This window comes from Temnothorax longispinosus, chromosome 3, assembly GCF_030848805.1.
Source record: "Temnothorax longispinosus isolate EJ_2023e chromosome 3, Tlon_JGU_v1, whole genome shotgun sequence".
NCBI lineage: Eukaryota > Metazoa > Arthropoda > Insecta > Hymenoptera > Formicidae > Temnothorax > Temnothorax longispinosus.
The window spans coordinates 17,706,842-17,727,278 of record NC_092360.1 but is presented as its reverse complement, the minus strand read 5'-3'; the positions used below and the strand labels follow the sequence as shown (position 1 = coordinate 17,727,278).

General features: G+C 36.4%; 1 protein-coding gene across 1 annotated transcript in view; it reads left to right on the top strand.

Annotated features, from left to right (window-relative positions):
• Positions 1 to 258: 258 nt before the first annotated feature.
• Positions 259 to 20,437, top strand: part of LOC139809579 (uncharacterized) — a 67,489-nt gene continuing 47,310 nt past the window's right edge. Inside the window, exon 1 of the mRNA XM_071772552.1 lies at positions 259 to 263. The gene's annotated coding sequence lies outside the window, so the exon portion shown is untranslated. The remainder of the gene's footprint in view (positions 264 to 20,437) is intronic.

Sequence of the window (20,437 nt, the reverse complement as noted above, 5' to 3'; positions counted from 1 at the left end):
CGGTCCCTCATTTCGACGGTCGCAATATTTCTTTGTTTCAATTTATACGAGCATGCCAACGCGCTAAAGAAATCCTTCCTCCATCCTCTGAAAGAAACTTAACCCGTCTCCTACTGACTAAACTCCGCGGGAGGGCCATATTCCGCCATATGCGCAGTAGAGGACGAGACCTGCGATCTGCGAGACAATAACCCAACTTTCAGACCTATTAAACGGCGCCTTCGGGTCGCCCCGGACAATAGACCAATATCGTGGAGAATTGAGCACTATAAACTTAAAACCGGGAGAACACATCCTAAATTATGTAACCCGAGTAAAAGACCTTTGTTCCTCCATCCTCGACGAAGAAAGGCGTAACCATGGAATTTTAAGTAATAAAATGACAACCGAGACGGACGCTCTGACCGCGCGTTCCTTTTTGACGGATTACCCCTCAGTTACCGCACCAGCGACCAAGGGTCGCAAGTGCAATAGATATCATAACATTAATGCAAGACACTCTCTACAGACGTTTCCGAAGATATATCCGGAGCCTTTGAAAAGTACAAACCAAACATAAATAATTACATCTTAAAAACCGAATAAAGAAGCAGTTTTCTTGTTCAATTTAAATATATGTCTTTCACGTACATCTGTCTTCCACATAGTTAATTTATTCCACCGTTTCACACTATGCATATTTCAATAAAAACCAAATAAAAAAAGTTTTCTTGTTCCATTTAAAAATATATCTATTATAATAAATAATTAATTTTTTTAACTGGTACACTCTAGAACGATGTTTCCTTGCCAAGATACATTGTCTGTTAAATCTACATACAATGCTAACGCTAGAGCAATGTTTCCTTGCCTAGATACATTATCTGTCAAATCTACATATACTGCTAACGCTAGAGCAATATTTCCTTGCTAGGATACATTTATCTGTCAAATCTACATACACTGCTAAGGTAAGAATCTAAAAACAGGTTTTATGTATGTATTCCGCATTCATTTTCTACATGAAAACAATGACATAGGGAAACTGGAGCTAGTTGGTATGCTTTTTTTAAATAATTTTTTTACACGTAACTAATAAATGAAATACAAGTCGCAAAAAAATTTTTTAATAGCCGTACATATATAAAACACAAAAATAAATTTTTTAATTAAATAGTATAATTAATTTTGTTGTTTTGCATCAATGACAATTATAAGGCGACTACAATTGTAACAATCAGCCCCAGATGTGGGGTAGTTGTTACAGTTACTGGAATGAGTTGTGGCAGATCCATCAACTTATTACAAAATGATACGCGTTTTGAATGGACATCTGCTCAAGAAGAGCCTTTTGAGGTATTAAAAATTAAGCAAAGAACCCCAGTTTTGCAATATCTCGACTATTCAGAACCTTATTGTGTATTTTGACCATCAACGCTCCCGGAATAGCTCGTTACGTATGGAAAATTTTATCCTAAAAATTTGGACGACGCAAATTAGTTTAATTTTAGCAAATATGTCAAAATCGAACGATTCAAAGTATATTAATACTTAAATGTCGAATTCTTATAACTTATATAAAAATCTAAAAAGGACCCCGCACAAAAACCTATGGAAATGGGTTCTCGGCGAATTTGTCTGAAACTTTGGGAAAATGTTGTTCATGTCATCTTGATCAAAAGTTCTCATGGCAACAACTCTCTTTAAAGCAGAATTTTTGCTCTAGGAGACCTCAAAGATGGATATTTTATCACGCGATCACAGATGATTTCACCCATTCAGCTTTCAGAATAATAATTGTGTGTGTTTGTGTGTGTGTTGCATAACCCATCATAAAACCTGAGGACAAAATAGGTCCTTTTCAGGGCCATAATAATGTGCAAAATTCGATCGCGCGACGCGCAACCTTCTTGCGGTGCACATTGGATAGCGCTAATGCCGACGGTTCACACTGATATTACTGTTATTCATTAATACATTAGGTTATTAGGTTTTATGGGTTATGCAATAGACACACAAACACACACAATCATTATTCTGAAAGCTGAATGGGTAAAATCATCTGTGATCGCGTGATAAAATATCCATCTTTGAGATTTCCTGGAGCTAAAATACTGCTTTTTAAAGAGAGTTGTTGCCATGAGAACTTTTGATCAGGATGACATGAACAACATTTTCCCAAAGTTTCAGACAAATTCGCCGAGAACCTATTTCCATAGGTTTTTGTGCGGGGTCCTTTATAGATCTCAAAATTACAAAACGTAATTTTATTTTACAGTCCGTAATTGCACATTGTCTATCATATACACAAGACGTAGAGACAAACGGATTCCCGATTCGAATTCTTCTCGCGCGTCAAGTAAGATATATCATCAGTTGGACAATTAGAACTACTGCATTTCTCGATTCAGCCATCAAGAAAATCGCGTTATTATATTCAGATATCACGATATTTATTACGACTGATTGTGAGTGATACTAAAAATAGTAATTTGACCGGTTAAAAATTCCTTATAAAGACAAAAGTAGACAATGTTTCTTATGACACAGTACTATGTTACTATTACCAGTTACTATTACCATTTTCGAGATTTTAATCTCAGGTTCAGAGCGGAAAATGTGACATTAGAATTAACTAATAATATTGATATAAACAACAATATAAGATTCAATGAAAATATGATATTACGTCATATTAACAAACGGGCTATTGATTCACTCAACTTTTACGAATTGGTATTATTATTATGCTATGTCAAAATCAGACGGTTCAAAGTATATAAATACTTGAATATCGTATCTTATAACTCCAAAAATGTAAAATTTTATGGATCTCAAAATTTATAGAATGTAATTTTATTTTACAGACCGTAATTGAAAATGGAACAAATGATTTTCGAGAAATCAAATCCAGCGGAAAAATTCAAGATCTCGTACGATATAATCAAATCGGCACTGATCAAATTATTCAACAAAATATTTCAGATAGAAACGATCATCCAAATATGATCATTGGCCAAGCCACCTTAAATATAGAAATTTTGAAAAATATGACAAATGTTGATGCAGTCATATTACCGACATCGATCAAAGGTTGCAGACTTACAGCAGGTCTTGCGATGGCTATCAAAGGATGGAATCCAGATAAAAAAGTTATTGTAAGTAAACAAGTGCATTTTTATAACAACAAATTATAAAATGTTATTTCCCATTTCGATATATGGGCCATAAATAATTAATCTTAAGAAGAAATTGTGCTTTGGATAAAAATAAAAATTTTTAGAAATTTTAATCTACATCTTTAGGAGGTCCACAAACTGCACATTCTGATTTTTTAATCGACTACGCGTTAGAAGAGAAACGATTTCCTATAATAAATTGAGTATTTCAGTAAAAAAGTATAATTAATATATAGTAATGTTAATGGAATAGTCTGTTTATTGTTAAGGTAAAGCATACGTCTGTTAAATTTGCGGCCGAATTTCTGCTACGAGAAGGAAACGTCGCCAATTTTAATGCAGCGATTTTTACTGCAATTTTATCCGGTGAACTCGATGAGCTAAAAGAAAAAAGGTAGCCGCGGTCATATAAATCTAATAGCTTACTTTATAATTCGTTGATTCTGTAACAGCGCGTTTTACACGAGTTTCGTGACCATAAAGCACTCACCATCCTATTTGTATTTAATGAGGTTGTAATTTAGTAGTGTAATACATTATAATACCTGTAATTATATTATTTAATAACATCATAATTTTTTGTGCGCACTAGAGTGCCGAATACCGGTATTTGGCAAGACAAACTTGCTTGTTAAACTCATGACGAATAATCCAAGTTTCGAGCCTCGTGCTGGCTCCTCACACGCTTGAACAGGCATCTTTACATTTCTAAATAAATCATTGACAAAAAGAAATTTTAAGCTATCTTGCACACATTTAAAATGCTTGAAATACGGTCTTAAAATAAGAACGGACTATGAATACCGGCCATAGTATCTTAAAACGCGTATCAAATGATCAATGTAAACTGTAACTGTAACGTAAACGGTCTATGAAAATGTTGAAAGTACAAAAGATCGCTCGCTCGTACAGAAAGAATCGAACTTGCGCGACTCTCAAGACAGACTACCTCGACTCGTTCGCTTCGCTTATATCGAAAATTCGAGAAAAGTTGGTAATCGCGATCCACCAAACACCTTTTATCTAGCCGCGCAAGATCTAATTCATCATCACCCTCATCTAGCAATAAACACAAGAGATTTTGACTTAGCGTGTCACCGTGAATCATGTTCTTATCTGATCGATGTTCGAGCTTAAAATTATAATCTTCTAACATAAGCGCCCATCTCGCTACTCTTAAACATAAATCTTTTTTCGCCATTGTCTGAGTAAAAGCACGACAATCCATAACAGTTTATTGAATGGTATTTGTAGCAAATATATCCGAAACTTTTTTAATGCTTTAACTATAGCAAGAACTTCTAATTCGTAGCTTATGTAATTTTGTTCTGTCGAAGTCGACTTACTGCTAACGTACACGGGGTGCATCGCATTGTCATCGCTACTTTGTTGTAAAAGAATAGCGCCATATTCATGAGATAAAACGTCTCGGTTTCTGTTCCTATCTTATATGAACTCAATACAGGCTTATTTACAAGTATTATCTTTAATTTATCGAACGCGCTTATTTCTAACGACTCAAATTTGAATTTAACTCTTTTTGAGAAGTAAGAGGTCGTGCAATAATAGAATAACCGGGAATAAATTTTCAGAAGTAACAGAAGTTAAGTCTAAAAATTGCTGTACTTAACAAATATTAATGGGTGTCAGACAACTTCGTACCGCTTCGGTCTTACGTTCTGAAGGACAGATACGTCTATTTTCTATTATATAACCCAGTAATCGACCTGCGTTTGTAACAAATTACATTTCTTACAATTAATAATTAATATGTTCCTACTCGCCGTCTCCAGTACACGTTCAAATTTATCGATCCCGCCATCATAATCAAATAGTATTATCAAATCCACGTAAATATGAACAACGCGGCTTTTTAATAATTCTTTAAACACTTTATTAACGAATTTTTGGAGAACAGCCGGTGAATTACATAAACCAAATGGTACCTTATTACTAAACTCATAAGACCCGTTCGGTACAAACGTCGTATATTTTTTACTCGGTTTGTCACGTGAAAAAACTCATTCTTTAAATTGAGAATACTAAACTCTAAAAATCGAAGAGTGATATAACGATAACGATAGTGCATAACGAGTTACAGAATCGCGGTCCTGTAGTCCTATTCTGTAACTCTAATATCGTTATCGTTACATTGTCGTTGCGCAGCTTTTTTTCCATATAGTACACTTGTGCATACGACAAATATAACGATAACGACACCGCCGTTAAGAGTTACAGAATAGAGGTACTGGGTACTTGCAGTCATGTTACATTGTGACGTCAAAGAAATGACACATTGAGATTCCTTGCATGCCATTTTTCGCCTCTGACAGACTAAGGCGAGTTCGCTATTACATGACCGCGGCGAGTACCCAGGACTAAGGAGGAGTCTTACAGTTTTTTTTCCAAAAAAGGAGAAAATAGTGAAAGACAAAAATTATATTTACTTAATTAACTATTAACTATTATATTTATTCAGATAAATTCTTAATTGTTCAATAATTGATGTTATTCTGTGATGTTAATAACAGCAGTGATATATGTATGATAACGATAATTGTTTAGCGATTTGTATGAATGTGACAGTTTCTAAAAAGTGTAATAATTTGTCAGTTTTAACAGCAATAAGGTGACAATGATAATGACGATTGTTTAGCGATTTACATGAATGCTGTTAAAAAGTGTAACAATTTCTTTTTTTATTTGTCTTATATATCATTATCGCTGCATTCCGATTATCAACGATAACAATAAATACTGATAGAGATCTTCTTAATTTAAAGGCTCTTCCAGGCTTGAACATACAGACGGAACAGAAGACGTTGGTGACGAAGATGGCGAGGTCTAGTTGAAAAACTGATGAAAGTGTTGTATTCGGTGCAGAACTGGCATACGGCATATCCTCAACAAATTCAACGAGCACGTTAAAGGTGTCACCGTTGCGCTGATGAGCTTAAGTTCTTTAAACTTTCATGGGATAAACAATAACCGATTATCTGCTCAATTTGAGACAGATATGTTCATGGGGAGTACACAACAGGTTCTTCAGGGCTGCGCCGATGCAGAAGCGTCCACCAATCCGCGGGATATGTTATATTGCGCCGATCCATGCGTCACCCTCAAGCGGTTCAAGAAATGTTCGGCGACCATGCCGATTGGGACTGCCAGAGTTGCGACGCGATATTGTATATGATAGATTAGAATTTTCACCGCATCTTCTAGGATACTAGAATGCGTCGCCTGGCGTTTATAAACCAGTTGCACACTTGAAGGAATGACAGGCGCGTTTGCAAATGTAAAGCCTCTTTCTCGGCTTCGCTCAGATAGACATTGAATTTATAATTTCAAAGCCACTCTTTTAAGATCATCACGACTTTCCTCAGCAGTTTACCTCGACGTTTCCAGCCTGATGCATTTTGAACAGAAACACGTTGACTGACGTGATTCGCGTTCAGTGAAGCTCGCGGATATGTATTTTCCGCTTCTGACGAAATATTTTCTTCGTCGTCATCGGGAGGCGACGTTCTTCTCGTAGCAAGGCGTCGATTGTAACAGCGGGCACTTTGTTCCAAGTAGTCAGCAAAAAAAATGTATCGTGGCGTCATAGCATTGAACGCGATAGTGTTTATGAAACAGTTGCACACTTGAAGGAGTGACAGGCGTGTTTGCAAACGTAAAGTCTCTTTCTCGGCTTCACTCGGATAGGCATTGAATTTATGATTCCAAAGCCACTTTTTTAAAATCATCACGACTTTCCTCGGCAGTTTACCTCGACGTTTCCGGCCTGATGCATTTTGAACAGAAACACGTTGACTGAGATGATTCGCGTTCAGTGAAACTCGTGGAAATGTATTTTCCGCTTCTGACGAAATATTTCCTTCGTCGTCATCGGGAGGCGACGTTCTTCTCGTAGCATGGCGTCGATTGTAACAGGGCACTTTCTTTCCAAGGAGTCAGCGAAAGAAAATTCATCGTGGCGTGATAGTATTGAACGCGAAAGCGTATATGAACCAGTTGCATACTTTAAAGAGTGACAGGCGCGTTTGCAAACGTAAAGTCTCTTTCTCGGCTTCGCTCGGATAGGCATTGAATTTATGATTCCAAAGCCACTTTTTTAAAATCATCACGACTTTCCTCGGCAGTTTACCTCGACGTTTCCGGCCTGATACATTTTGAACAGAAACACGTTGACTAAGGTGATTCGCGTTCAGTGAAGCTCGTGGAAATGTATTTTCCGCTTCTGACGAAATATTTCCTTCGTCGTCATCGGGAGGCGACGTTCTTCTCGTAGCGTGGTGTCGATTGTAACAGGGCACTTTCTTTCCAAAGAGTCAGCGAAAGAAAATTCATCGTGGCGTGATAGTATTAAACGCGGGAGCGTTTATGAACCAGTTGCATACTTTAAAGAGTGACAGGCGCGTTTGCAAACGTAAAGCCTCTTTGTCGGCTTTGCTCGGATAGGCATTGAATTTATGATTCCAAAACCACTCTTTTAAAATCCTCACGTCGGCTTCCCTCAGTAGTTTAACTTGACGTTTTCGGCCTGATGCATTTTGAACGGAAACACGTTGATTGACGTGATTCGCGTTCGGTGAAGCTTGCAGGGATGATGTATTTTCCACTTCTGATGAAATATTTCTTTCGTCGTCATCGAGAGACAACGTTCTTCTCGTAGCATGGCGTCGATTGTAACAGTGCACTTTCTTTTCAAGGAGTCAGCGAAAGAAAATTCATCATGGCGTGATAGCATTGAACGCGATAGCGTTTATGAACCAGTTGCACACTTGAAGGAGTGACAAGTGCATTTGTACAAACATAAAGCCTCTTTCTCGATTTTGCTCGGATAGACATTGAATTTATGATTCTAAAGCCACTCTTTTAAAATCATCACGGCTTTCCTCGACAGTTTACCTCGATGTTTTCGGCCTGACGCATTTTGAACGCATTTGGAATTATATTATATCTTATTATATATTATGTAATAATATAATATAATTAAAATGAGTGCGAGATAGTTTAATTATATATTAGTAGCAAAACCACTCAATGACATTTAAAGCGTATCTTCACATTTTGCAGCGCGTCTAATTGATCTACGACTAACGGCAAAGGATAACGATCCTTAATATAATCTGTTTTTACTTTAATTGCACCAATCGTCGTCTTAACTCACGTTAGCTTACACTCGTCCACTGCTCATTAATACTAGAACTACCAATGGGACCAAAATGACTTCTTTTACTTTTTTTATAATTATTGCTCATTTTTAAAACATTACAGTTTCTAAAATTTCTCTGACTTTTAGTAAAATATGCAGATAATTAATTTTATAAATGTTTTCTCTTTTGTTTTCTCCTTTTGTCTTGTTTTTTCCTTTTTCTCTTTCATTTTGATCCCTTTGGTAGAAATAAGTATAAATTAATCTTCGATAGTTCTAGTATTAAATCCCGTCTAAGCTCTTAAAAGTTATAAGATCAATAGCGTAATATTTATTATATATGAAAACATTAGAAGTACAATAGATTGCTCGCTCATACAAGATGAACTGAACTTGCGCGACTCTCGGGACAGACTGCCTCGATTCACTCGCTTATTTGGGAAAAGTCCTTAGACCTTATATGTAGATATGGACTGACATTTGCTTGTAGTGTTAGAAATTAGACATAACGTACGGAAAAGGTAGAGAGAGAAATATTCTCTCTTTTTCTCTTTCCATACTTCCGGACACTTTAGAGAAAGAAGTACGTTACAAGGTGTGCTATATGTATTGCCAGTTCATATCTATATGGTCTATGAAAAAATTGACAATCGCTATCCGCCTAATGTCCACTTCTATCAATGTAGATTAACTTTAATCCCAGTTTAACTTGCTTTTTATCTTTTTCTAATTCTTGAAATTAGAGAAAGATAATAAGTAAGTTAAACCAAGATCAAAGTTAATCTGCATTGGTAGAAATGGACATAATTAGAAACTGAACGTTTTTTATAGCCGCGCAAGATGTAGTTCTTTTGTTCGAGTCGGAGCGATAACATCTTAGATCCTACATTACTTTCATCTCATTAGCCTAGTTTACATCGATCATTTGATATGCGTATCAATACTATATTCGTACTATAAATTACCCACTTAGGTGTAGTGCTGTAAACGATTTACTAAGTTGATACGATACGTCTTCTTCAACTGTATGTATGTCAGGCATATTTGTAACGCTGTAAACTGTAGTGTTTCAAATAATAATTAACATTACTATTACATTAACTGTCTCGTTTTCGATGATAAAGAATTAACAATGTAGTACTGCTCGTCAGTGCTTAATATCATAACATTTTAGAGTGTAATTCAAATTTAGGCGCCATTCCTTCTCGACATCAAGTCACTCAGATCTCGTCTCACAATCAGTCAAAGACTGCAGAATGGAAGTCTGATGGTAAGTTAAATAGACAATACGCATCAGTTCTATACGAACGTGTCAACCACACGTTTTTGACATTGAGTATCTTATAAAAAAGTTCAATAAAAACAAGAATTCACGAAAATGCACAAGTGCTGTCTCGCTCTATCCTTTATTTCCTCTATTTCCTCTTTTGTACTTATTTTCAGATATTACAGTAAAGGCAATTGTTGAAAAAGATGACGTGACTTCTCAAAACGTTTCAGCTTAATTTAAAGAACAGTCCACAGTTTTACAGACCAGACTGAGGTGATTGCCAAGGAGGACACCAACAGAGATAGATCAAAAAATTGCTGGGAATGGATTCTAACAAAGCTAAACATTTAAAGATTAACTTTCATAAGGAACTAAAAGTCACATGGAAAAAATGGATGAGAGGTCTTCCAGAGAAGAAAAAAACCATATTTTAGAAATTATTCACATGGAAAAAAAGATTCTTACGGAGGCTCCAAATGTAAACACAGATATATATCAATCGTAACAGATATTGCTAAGAAGACACAGACACCCAAAATTGCAATCTTAGCCTTGGGCGCTGCAATATCAAATAGTTAGAAGACGTTATAGATCAGGAAAAATTTTCTAACCACTTGTGCCATGTAAAACAACTCTTGTCAGAGATTTTTCCACCAACATCAGTCGCGAGGAAATCCTTCTCACTCCCCTGTTAAACAATCGTTCAAACGCTGAATACAACAATCTCAGATAAATGGTATATTCAGAATATTCTCCGTTTTTGTTATATTATGCATGTTTCTACTTTTTAATAATATTTTGTATTTGTAATATAAACTAGTATCTTCAATCATTTTAGTCGACAATGGAAACGCCCCGCGGCAGAACAGAAGGCAGATATGCAAAAGCTGTTGCGAACTCTTGAACCTAGTTAATAATGAAAATCTTCGTTCAGATGAAGCCACTGAAGAATTAGCGAGTCGGAAGAAAAAACCATAATGAAAACCGAGATTAAATGGTCCGTTACACCTCCGGAACAAAAAAAAACAGAAACAGATGAAGTACCTTGAGATTAGACTAAGTGGTTGGGCGATGCGAGGGATAAGAATACTCAATAGATGCATGGTCTCTCCTTTTTACTGACGAAATGCTAAGTAAAATTGTCAAATATACTAACCCTGAGATTGCACGAAAACAAAAAAATGGTGCAAAATCAGATTTATCTGATTTGCCTGATATTAATCTCGAGGAATTAAAAGGCGTTATAGGAATTTTATACTTTCGCGGATTACGAAGAAAATATCCTAATTCTGTAGTATCATGGAGATTATATCGCTCAATTTCAAAACAGCGTTTTCGCTTTTTATTATCATGTTTACAGTTCGGTAATATAAATACATGACTACATGATGATTTAGCATCAATTCGTGACCTTTGGAATTCATTTGTATCGAATTGTCAAAAGTATTATTCGCCGGGTAATGTAACAATAGGCGAGCAGTTTCTGAGTTTTCCCGATGAATCGTCGGTTTTCTTCTCTCCTCATCATCCTTTTTATTATTGTATAGTAATAAAGGAACGAAAACCGGAGGATTCAAAATTATTACAATGAATGACTCAATAACAAGTTATATGGTAAATGCTATACCTAGATGTAAAAAAGACGATATAGAAACTCATGTTTATAAATTTATCAGAACCGATTCGTTACAGTCGCAGAAATATTACTTGTGATAATCTGTGCCTCTAATGCAAAACATGAAAAAGAACTTTTCACTTACAATTAGTATGGTTAAACAGTCCCTAAGAGGGATACCGCGAAATATGCTAAACTTTACTACGTCTAATAAGTCATATTTTCTTTATAAGAATAATATGACATTACTTTTATATTCGAAACAAAATAAAAGTTTTAGTATTGTCTTCTTTACATAAACCGAGAAAACATAATTGCTGATGGAGAAGAACCAACCATCATAAAATTTTATAATTTGACTAAAAGAGGCACTGTGCACTGATAAATTTAACCAAAAATGTTGAAAATACTGCACGAAGATGTACTGATTGGACGATGAAATTTTTTTATACTATGTTAGACCAAAGCGTTATTAACAGTTACATTTTATATAACTTAAGCGAAACTAACAGACAAATGTCAGAAAAAAAGTTTTTTAAAACATTAGCTAAAAGTTATGTAGAAAAGAAGCTTGAAATCAGGTAAAATCAACCCTAAATATTTGTTTCAATAACTTGTCTGCAAAATATATTAATACAGTAGACAACGCAAAATATATTAATACAGTAGACAACGCGTTGGACAAATGTCTAAAAAATTGGTGTGGATAATTATGGTCAATAGGGCAATAGATGTGCAAATTTCAGCACAATAAAAAAAAAACATTTTTTTTTGGGCTGGATCACTTCGCATGGAATGCCCCATATGTTGTATGTATAAGTTGTCCAGCTGCCATTATATCCGCACGGAGAATGTCTTACTAAATGTGACATACTGACTACGCCAAAGAAAGTATTCGAAATAATCGTTTGATGAAGATTGCAGAGAAACATGTGAATTTCTTTCCTCTTCTAAATAAAACGTCACGTACCGGACGAAACGATAGCCCTGCCGGACCGTGCGTTAATTCCGCCGAATTAATAGATAACTCTAAAGTAACTTTAAACTAATCCCCCGGCCCGGTCGAACGTAACGCATACGCATGAATTTCACGAAATGCGTCTTCTAACCAACGCACGATATCGAAACCTTCGGGAATGGAACGTATTTACAAATATTTTTTCAAGATTATGAAAGTATGAAAAGTCCTTAGAACCGTTTTTGGCAACGAAAAGTTTCTAAATTTATATTTTACCCCCCCCCCCTTTCCTACATGTGTGGAAAGTCATTTAAATCGTAAAAAGAATTTTCGGCGGGGCCCACCGCGGCGGCGCGGGCGGCACGGATCATGAGTTTGCACACAGAATGAGTTGTAACTTACTAAGAAGTGATTTCTCCATCTTGGACTTCCTATACTTTTTTGTTGACAACATTTTCTTCTTTTTTTTGGCATTTTTTTTTATTGAAATCAAAGATGCCGATCTTAAAGAAAACTTTGAATTTATTATTAATGTTGAAAAATATCAATTAATTAACCTTTTTTATTAATAATGCATAATATATCTCGAAAGTGTGTAAAAAATACTTAAAAAATCACTAGTCATTATTTAAAATCGGTAATGTTTACGACAAATTATCGATGTGTGAAGTGTAACATGACGGCCTCAACGCCGAAACTTTAAACCCCTGTAAGTAGACAACGCGTTGGACAAATGGCTAAAAAATTGGTGTGGATAATTATGGTCAATAAGGCAATAGATTGTGCAAATTTCAGCACAATAAAAAAAAAACGGTATTTATTTAGAATAGCTACTGCACCTCAAATATCGATGAAATTAGGCTTAATCGATTCGTTTTTGCATAAAACGAAAGAATCTGGCAGAAAAATGCGGCGGTCTGCCCTGCGAAGCGAGATATTTAGCGTTAAAGTTGACGACTCTCAGGTTATGAAACCTGTCATACCGACGAGATGTAGCGACTGTGGTAGCGACATGAACATGCCCCGCGGCCACATGCGCATGCTCTGTCAGCTCTGTGGCCACATGCGCATGCTCCGTGTCCGCACGCGCATGCAAAAGTGCGCGAATTTGAAACGTATGCATACTTATAATGCATAAATATAAATATGTACTTTTTATATACGAACTATTCTCTGCTTTAACAAATTATTTGTTAAATAATTTGTTAAAGCAGAGAATAGTTGGTATATGGAAAGTACATATTTATATTTACAATGAATAGTTGGTATATAAATATGTACTTTTCATATACCAACTATTCTCTGCTTTAACAAACTATTTGTTAAATAATTTGTTAAAGCAGAGAATAGTTGGGGTATGAAAAGTACATATTTATATGTACAATGAATAGTTGGTATATAAATATGTACTTTTCATATACCAACTATTCTCTGCTTTAACAAATTATTTCTGCTACAGATATTATGCGTCGAAGTTAACGAAACAGAAATAATTTGTTAAAGCAGAGAATAGTTGGTATATGAAAAGTACATATTTATATACCAACTATTCATTGTACATATAAATATGTACTTTTCATACCCCAACTATTCTCTGCTTTAACAAATTATTTAACAAATAATTTGTTAAAGCAGAGAATAGTTCGTATATAAAAAGTACATATTTATATTTATGCATTATAAGTATGCATACGTTTCAAATTCGCGCACTTTTGCATGCGCGTGCGGACACGGAGCATGCGCATGTGGCCACAGAGCTGACAGAGCATGCGCATGTGGCCGCGGGGCATGTTCATGTCGCTACCACAGTCGCTACATCTCGTCGGTATGACAGGTTTCATAACCTGAGAGTCGTCAACTTTAACGTTAAATATCTCGCTTCGTTGGGCAGACCGCCGCATTTTTCTGCCAGATTCTTTCGTTTTATGCAAAAACGAATCGATTAAGCCTAATTTCATCGATATTTGAGGTGCAGTAGCTATTCTAAATAAATACCAAAAAAACATTTTTTTGGGCTGGATCACTTCGCATGGAATACCCCATATTGTAATTCGATTATGGAGCACTGTAGGCCTTTACGTTTTGGTAGAATAAAGTGCAATGTCAATCAGTGTCAAGAAATTTCTACAAACAAATTATTTTTAAAAGCACACTTATTCCATACACATAATATATTTACCACGAAAAGCAACTTTATATGGGGAGACGAATCCAGAATGCCAGACCGATATTTCACACACAAATGCAAGTACATTGGAAAGTGCACAATTTGTTCATCAGTGTTGCGTGTATATAGAAAGAATTATTTTCTGGAGCATCTGGAACGACATCGAGAAGTAATAGATGCAATACAAAGAGAAATAACAAGTAGTTGGGTATCGAAACATTTAACAGTCAACCAGAGAGATCGTAAAACAACTTGCAAACATTGTCAGTTTTTTATACTAAAACAGACAATGGAATAAATTTCTTTAAAAGTTATCTGGATAACTGCTATCGCAAATTGCTATCAGAATTAGATGCAACGATACAACAACCTGTAGCTGAAGAAAATTATTCATCTACAAGTTCCCATCATGATAATAGACATAAGCAAACTTCTGGAAATCAACGAGATCAGCAGAGATCCGCACCGAGTACTTCTACATCAATGAGTGACGACAATTTTCATGAGATTATGCAACATCGAAGTGAAACAGAAACATTCGAACAGATGAAACTGCTTGAACAAGAAACAGAAATAGCAGACTTTAATTTCGAACTGGAAGATAAAGATTTTGAAATGTGTCACCCAGATTTTGAAATGTATAACCCAGTAATAGATGCAATACAAAGAGAAATAACAAGTAGTTGGGTATCGAAACATTTAACAGTCAACCAGAGAGATCGTAAAACAACTTGCAAACATTGTCAGTTTTTTATACTAAAACAGACAATGGAATAAATTTCTTTAAAAGTTATCTGGATAACTGCTATCGCAAATTGCTATCAGAATTAGATGCAACGATACAACAACCTGTAGCTGAAGAAAATTATTCATCTACAAGTTCCCATCATGATAATAGACATAAGCAAACTTCTGGAAATCAACGAGATCAGCAGAGATCCGCACCGAGTACTTCTACATCAATGAGTGACGACAATTTTCATGAGATTATGCAACATCGAAGTGAAACAGAAACATTCGAACAGATGAAACTGCTTGAACAAGAAACAGAAATAGCAGACTTTAATTTCGAACTGGAAGATAAAGATTTTGAAATGTGTCACCCAGATTTTGAAATGTATAACCCAGATTTTTTGAAAGTGAAACAGATTTATCAGACCTGCTGAAATCGTCTGAATCAAAAGATGTTTTATCGCAAATAAGATCTGCACCGAATACTTCTACATCAATGAGTGACGACCATTTGGGATTATGCAACATTGAAGTAAAACAGAAACATTCGAACAGATAAAACTGCCTGAACAAGAATTGCCCAAATGTGCACCAGTTCAGGAATTTCTTCGAAAAAGAATAGACGTCATAGATGGCATATGCATAAAAAACGTTTCTAGAAATCAGTTATAAAACGTTTCGGAAAAACACTTATAAAACATTTCTGAAATAACGTGTATGTGCTACCTCTGGATCAAGTTCTTGAGAGCAATACGATATTGACAAACGCCAACGTGTGACGAAGTAGTCAGTAAACATTTTCTTTTAATTTTAGTATACATATATATTTCAGTTTGTCATTAACATCAAGTAATTAGGTTTTAGATACCTACGGACTTTCAATATTTAACGTCAAAGATCATTCTACTGGAAAATATGTATAACTAGAGATATTGAAAATCCTAATGATAACTAGCTACCAAATGTGAATACGTAAGTATAGAATATGTTTGACAAATACATAGATTTTCGAAATTATTGATACAAATATATATATATATATACATATATATATGACGATATCGTATTTTCAGGTATAAAATCAGATTAAACAGGAAATAAGTAAAGACTCTCCTGCACTGTATTGGCTAGAACCTCATCAAACTTCCGATGGTACACATCCCCCTTAATAGCTAACAGCAAGGTGAATTGTAAAAGAATAATTTAGTTCTCCTACATCAACGTGTATTGTACTCACAAATCAATATTTTCAGCTTACATATGCCAGAGCTATATTTCCCTGTTAAGATACACCATCAAATAGAATCGCATTCGATTCGGAGGTAAAAATTAAACACAGTATGCATTTTGTATTTATTTGTAAGCACAGTAATGTCTGATTGATTGACATTGATTTTAGAACGTCTTTCGACGTTGTCCGATACCCAGTTTTCACTTCTAGCCTTTTTAGTAATTTTTTCGGTTTTTCAGCAAGATATGGAACTAGCCTATCGTCGCAACCCCCAACCTGGAGGATCATTCTGGACCAACTAATTAACGTCTCTTCCGAAAGACGGAGCCCAGTTTTCTCCGCACGGGAATTGTCTTCTCGTGCGCGAGAGGGTGCAGCTTTTTTTCGGAAAATTAATTCCATGCTACATGACTATAGTGGACTCAAACCCGGTTCCACAGATTACGAGTCTGGCGCTCTACCACTAGACCACACTGCTCCTTAAATAAGGTAAATATACTTTTCTATATTCAGATTGTTTTGTAGTTGAGTAACATATCGCGCACGTATCTCGCAGGTTTCTCTGGCTGCATTTGTGTATCAAAAGTAGATGGTTAGAAAATGAACAAATACAAACGGACGCTTTAGAGTTTGCCTGCAAATATTGTATGCCAAAATATGCTTGCCCAATATTCCGCGATTTGTACGACTTGGACGAAGAAACTCGTAACTTGGTCATCTCATAATTTATGGATGATAAAAAACGTATTAAAATACTTTCCGAAACTATAAAAGAATTGGAATCCATTCTTAATCCATAATACAATATGATTATTATTCAACAAATATCCTATATATATTAACTGACAGAAGATGATATGTCAAATAGAAGTTAACATAAGTTTGTCCTGATTAATACAATGTAATTATAAGTTGTTAATATTCTATGACATACAGGTCTACAGCAGATTTGCGCTTTTCGGCCGATATTGCTTACTGTTAACCTCACTCCTCTTGTTTCATAGCACATATGTTGTTTACGGAGCCATACGGGGGTGTTGCACGAGAGGTGGAATTCCATAAGATACCGAACTTCCTCGCTTCAGCGTGAGTTAGCGCTACAATTAACGGTATTACGATACTTGAAGAGGGATGTGGAATTCCAGAAATCGAGCTTTTTCAATGTTTTTTCGCCGCAGAAAATATTGCTAAAGTAGTATATAATTTTAGTACTTTTGAGGCCCAACAACCTCCCCGAAAAAATCCCAAGAAAAATTATCCCCAAGAAATTCGGGAAGTTTTTCCCAAGAACAAACTCCCCCAACAGGAACCTCTAAATCTCCGATCTCCCCAACACAAACCCCTCCAAAAAACCTCCAAGAAATAGAACAAACTCCTTCGGCAGGAACAAGCGAGGAAACGGAAGAATTACAAATGTGTCCTAGATGCGGACAATCTTTCACAAAAGAGGTGTTTCATCTGCACGTTGTGCAATTGATGGCACCAGGTCTTTGTAATAGACCGGGTAAACTAACTCCTTCAGCAGAAACCTCCCGATCTCCCCAGCAAAAACCTCCACGAAAAAATCTCAAGAAAAATTATCCCCAAGACATTCGGGAATTTCTTCCCGAGAAGCTACTCCTCCAACAGGAACCTCTGACTCTCCGTTCTCTTTAGCACAAAACTCCTCCAATACTTTTGGTCGCGACAAATCTGTTGTACGGCTGCGAGTTACTCGATCGCTTCGTTAAGACGCGAACTTGCGTATCGCTTAAACATAATGTATTATAAGCGTTCGCGACACTTTAACCTAATAATAAATTTAAAAGCTGAGGGTACGAGTACTACGTTAGCACGAGGAGAAGTATCGCTTGAAAACGAAAATGTCAACGTGGATGCAACGAACAACCACAGCAAAAAAGATCGCGTCGCATTTGTGTTCTACGATTTTGAAACGCGACAAGACGAAACGACCGAGAACGTCAAAATTCACGTACCAACTCTCTGCGTCGCGCAGCAGATTTGCGAAACGTGCGCCGCGATAGACGACATGTCGGTGCGATGCCGTTGGTGCGGAGAGCGCGAATTTATATTTCGTCGTGATCCGGTAAAAGAGTTCGTCGATTTTGCAACGCGAACAACAAAATGTTTTAAAAAGATTATTTGCACATAATGCGAAAGTGTTCGATGCGCAATTCATACTAAAATATTTAGTCGAAAATACGGAAACGTTGAAAAAACCGCAAGTAATTTTAAACGGGACAAAAATTGTCGTGATGACAGTTGGACATACCAAATTCATCGATAGCGTAAATTATATGCCGATAAAATTATCCGATTTACCTAAAGCTTTCGGGCTGCAAGATACACTGGATAAAGACTTAGAGATTTTTCGCAGCAAATTTGCGAAACGTGCGCCGTGATAGAAGACATGTCGATGCAATGCCGTTGGTGCGGAGTGCGCGAATTTATATTTCGTCATGATCCAGTAAAAGAGTTCGTCGATTTTGCAACGCAAACAACAAAATGTTTCAAAAAGATTATTTGCATCGCACATAATGCGAAAGCGTTTGACGCGCAATTCATATTAAAATATTTAGTCAAGAATACAGAAACATTGGAAGAACCGCAAGTAATTTTAAACGGGACAAAAATTAAATGGTCCGTAACATCTCCGGAACAAGAAAAAACAGAAACAGATGAAGTACCGGATTATGAACCTCAAGTGTTGGGCGATGCGAGGGATAAGGATACTCCAATAGGTGTATGGTCTCTCCTTTTTACTGACGAAATGCTAACAATAAGTAAAATTGTCAAATATACTAACCCTGAGATTGCACGAAAACGAAAAAATGGTGCAAAATCAGATTTATCTGATTTGCCTGATATTAATCTCGAGGAATTAAAAGCCGTTATAGGAATTTTATACTTTCGCGGATTACGAAGAAAATATCCTAATTCTGTAGTATATATCATGGAGATTATATCCCAATTGGAAAAACGAACCTAGCACTTCAATTTCAACGGCAACGGCTATGGGTTCCTCTGCAGAAAGTCAGCAACTTCCTCTTGATTCTTTGTCTCTTCAATTACAAACGGGAAATGAAACAAGGCTACCTAATATACCTAGCACTTCAACTTCAACGACAGCGGCTATGGGTCCCTCTGCAGAAAGTCAGCAACTTCCTCCTGATTCTTCGTCTCTTCAATTACAAATGGAAAATGAAACAAGGCCACCTATATACCTAGCACTTCAACGGCAACGGCACGGCATAGGGTTTTTGGTTTAGGATTTCCTACCAGAATTTAACCCGTTGAATTTAAACCATTCCGACAGAAATGTCAACCGTAGCGAAGAAGGGTACTAAGTACCTAATGAAGCGGGCAGTTAACCCCGAAAAGCCATTTGAAGTTGATGATGAACCCTTGGATGTCCCGAAAGGTCGACGTGCGAGTCCGGCTGTCCGTAGGCGAAACGATGCACGCCAGGAGAAGTTTAGAGATAAACGAAGCACCGAGCACGTAACTAATGAACATAAGAGAATCTATGAACAATTAATGTTCAGCTACAAGATGCAGGAGGAGGCAATGCATGCCCTCCAAATAGTTTCCATGCCACGGACGATTATCATGCCGGTGAGCACACGTGCAGTTGGATTTATGGCCAGTTCTTGTACTGCAAGTTTGCAAGACTGCAAGTGAAGATACCAATATCTGCCAGCGTCTACTCTCTGTATCAAGTTACCTTGATGCAGTTTGAAATCAAGATGATGCAGGCGATGCACGAGCTGAGTTCTCTCAACATTGGCGGTCGTCAATTCCGGTCTATCATCCTGACCGTTGATCAAGAAACAAAGCTACCTAATATACCTAGCACTTCAACTTCAACGGCAACGGCTATAGGTCCCTCTGCAGAAAGTCAGCAACTTTCTCCTGATTCTTTGTCTCTTCAATTACAAACGGGAAATGAAACAAGGCGAGCGATTATATCGCTCAATTTCAAAACACCGTTTTCGCTTTTTATTATCATGTTTACAGTTCGGTATAAATACATGGCTACATGATGATTTAGCATCATGTAGCCATGTATTTATACCGAACTGTAAATCAATTCGTGACCTTTGGAATTCATTTGTATCGAATTGTCAAAAGTATTATTCGCCGGGTAA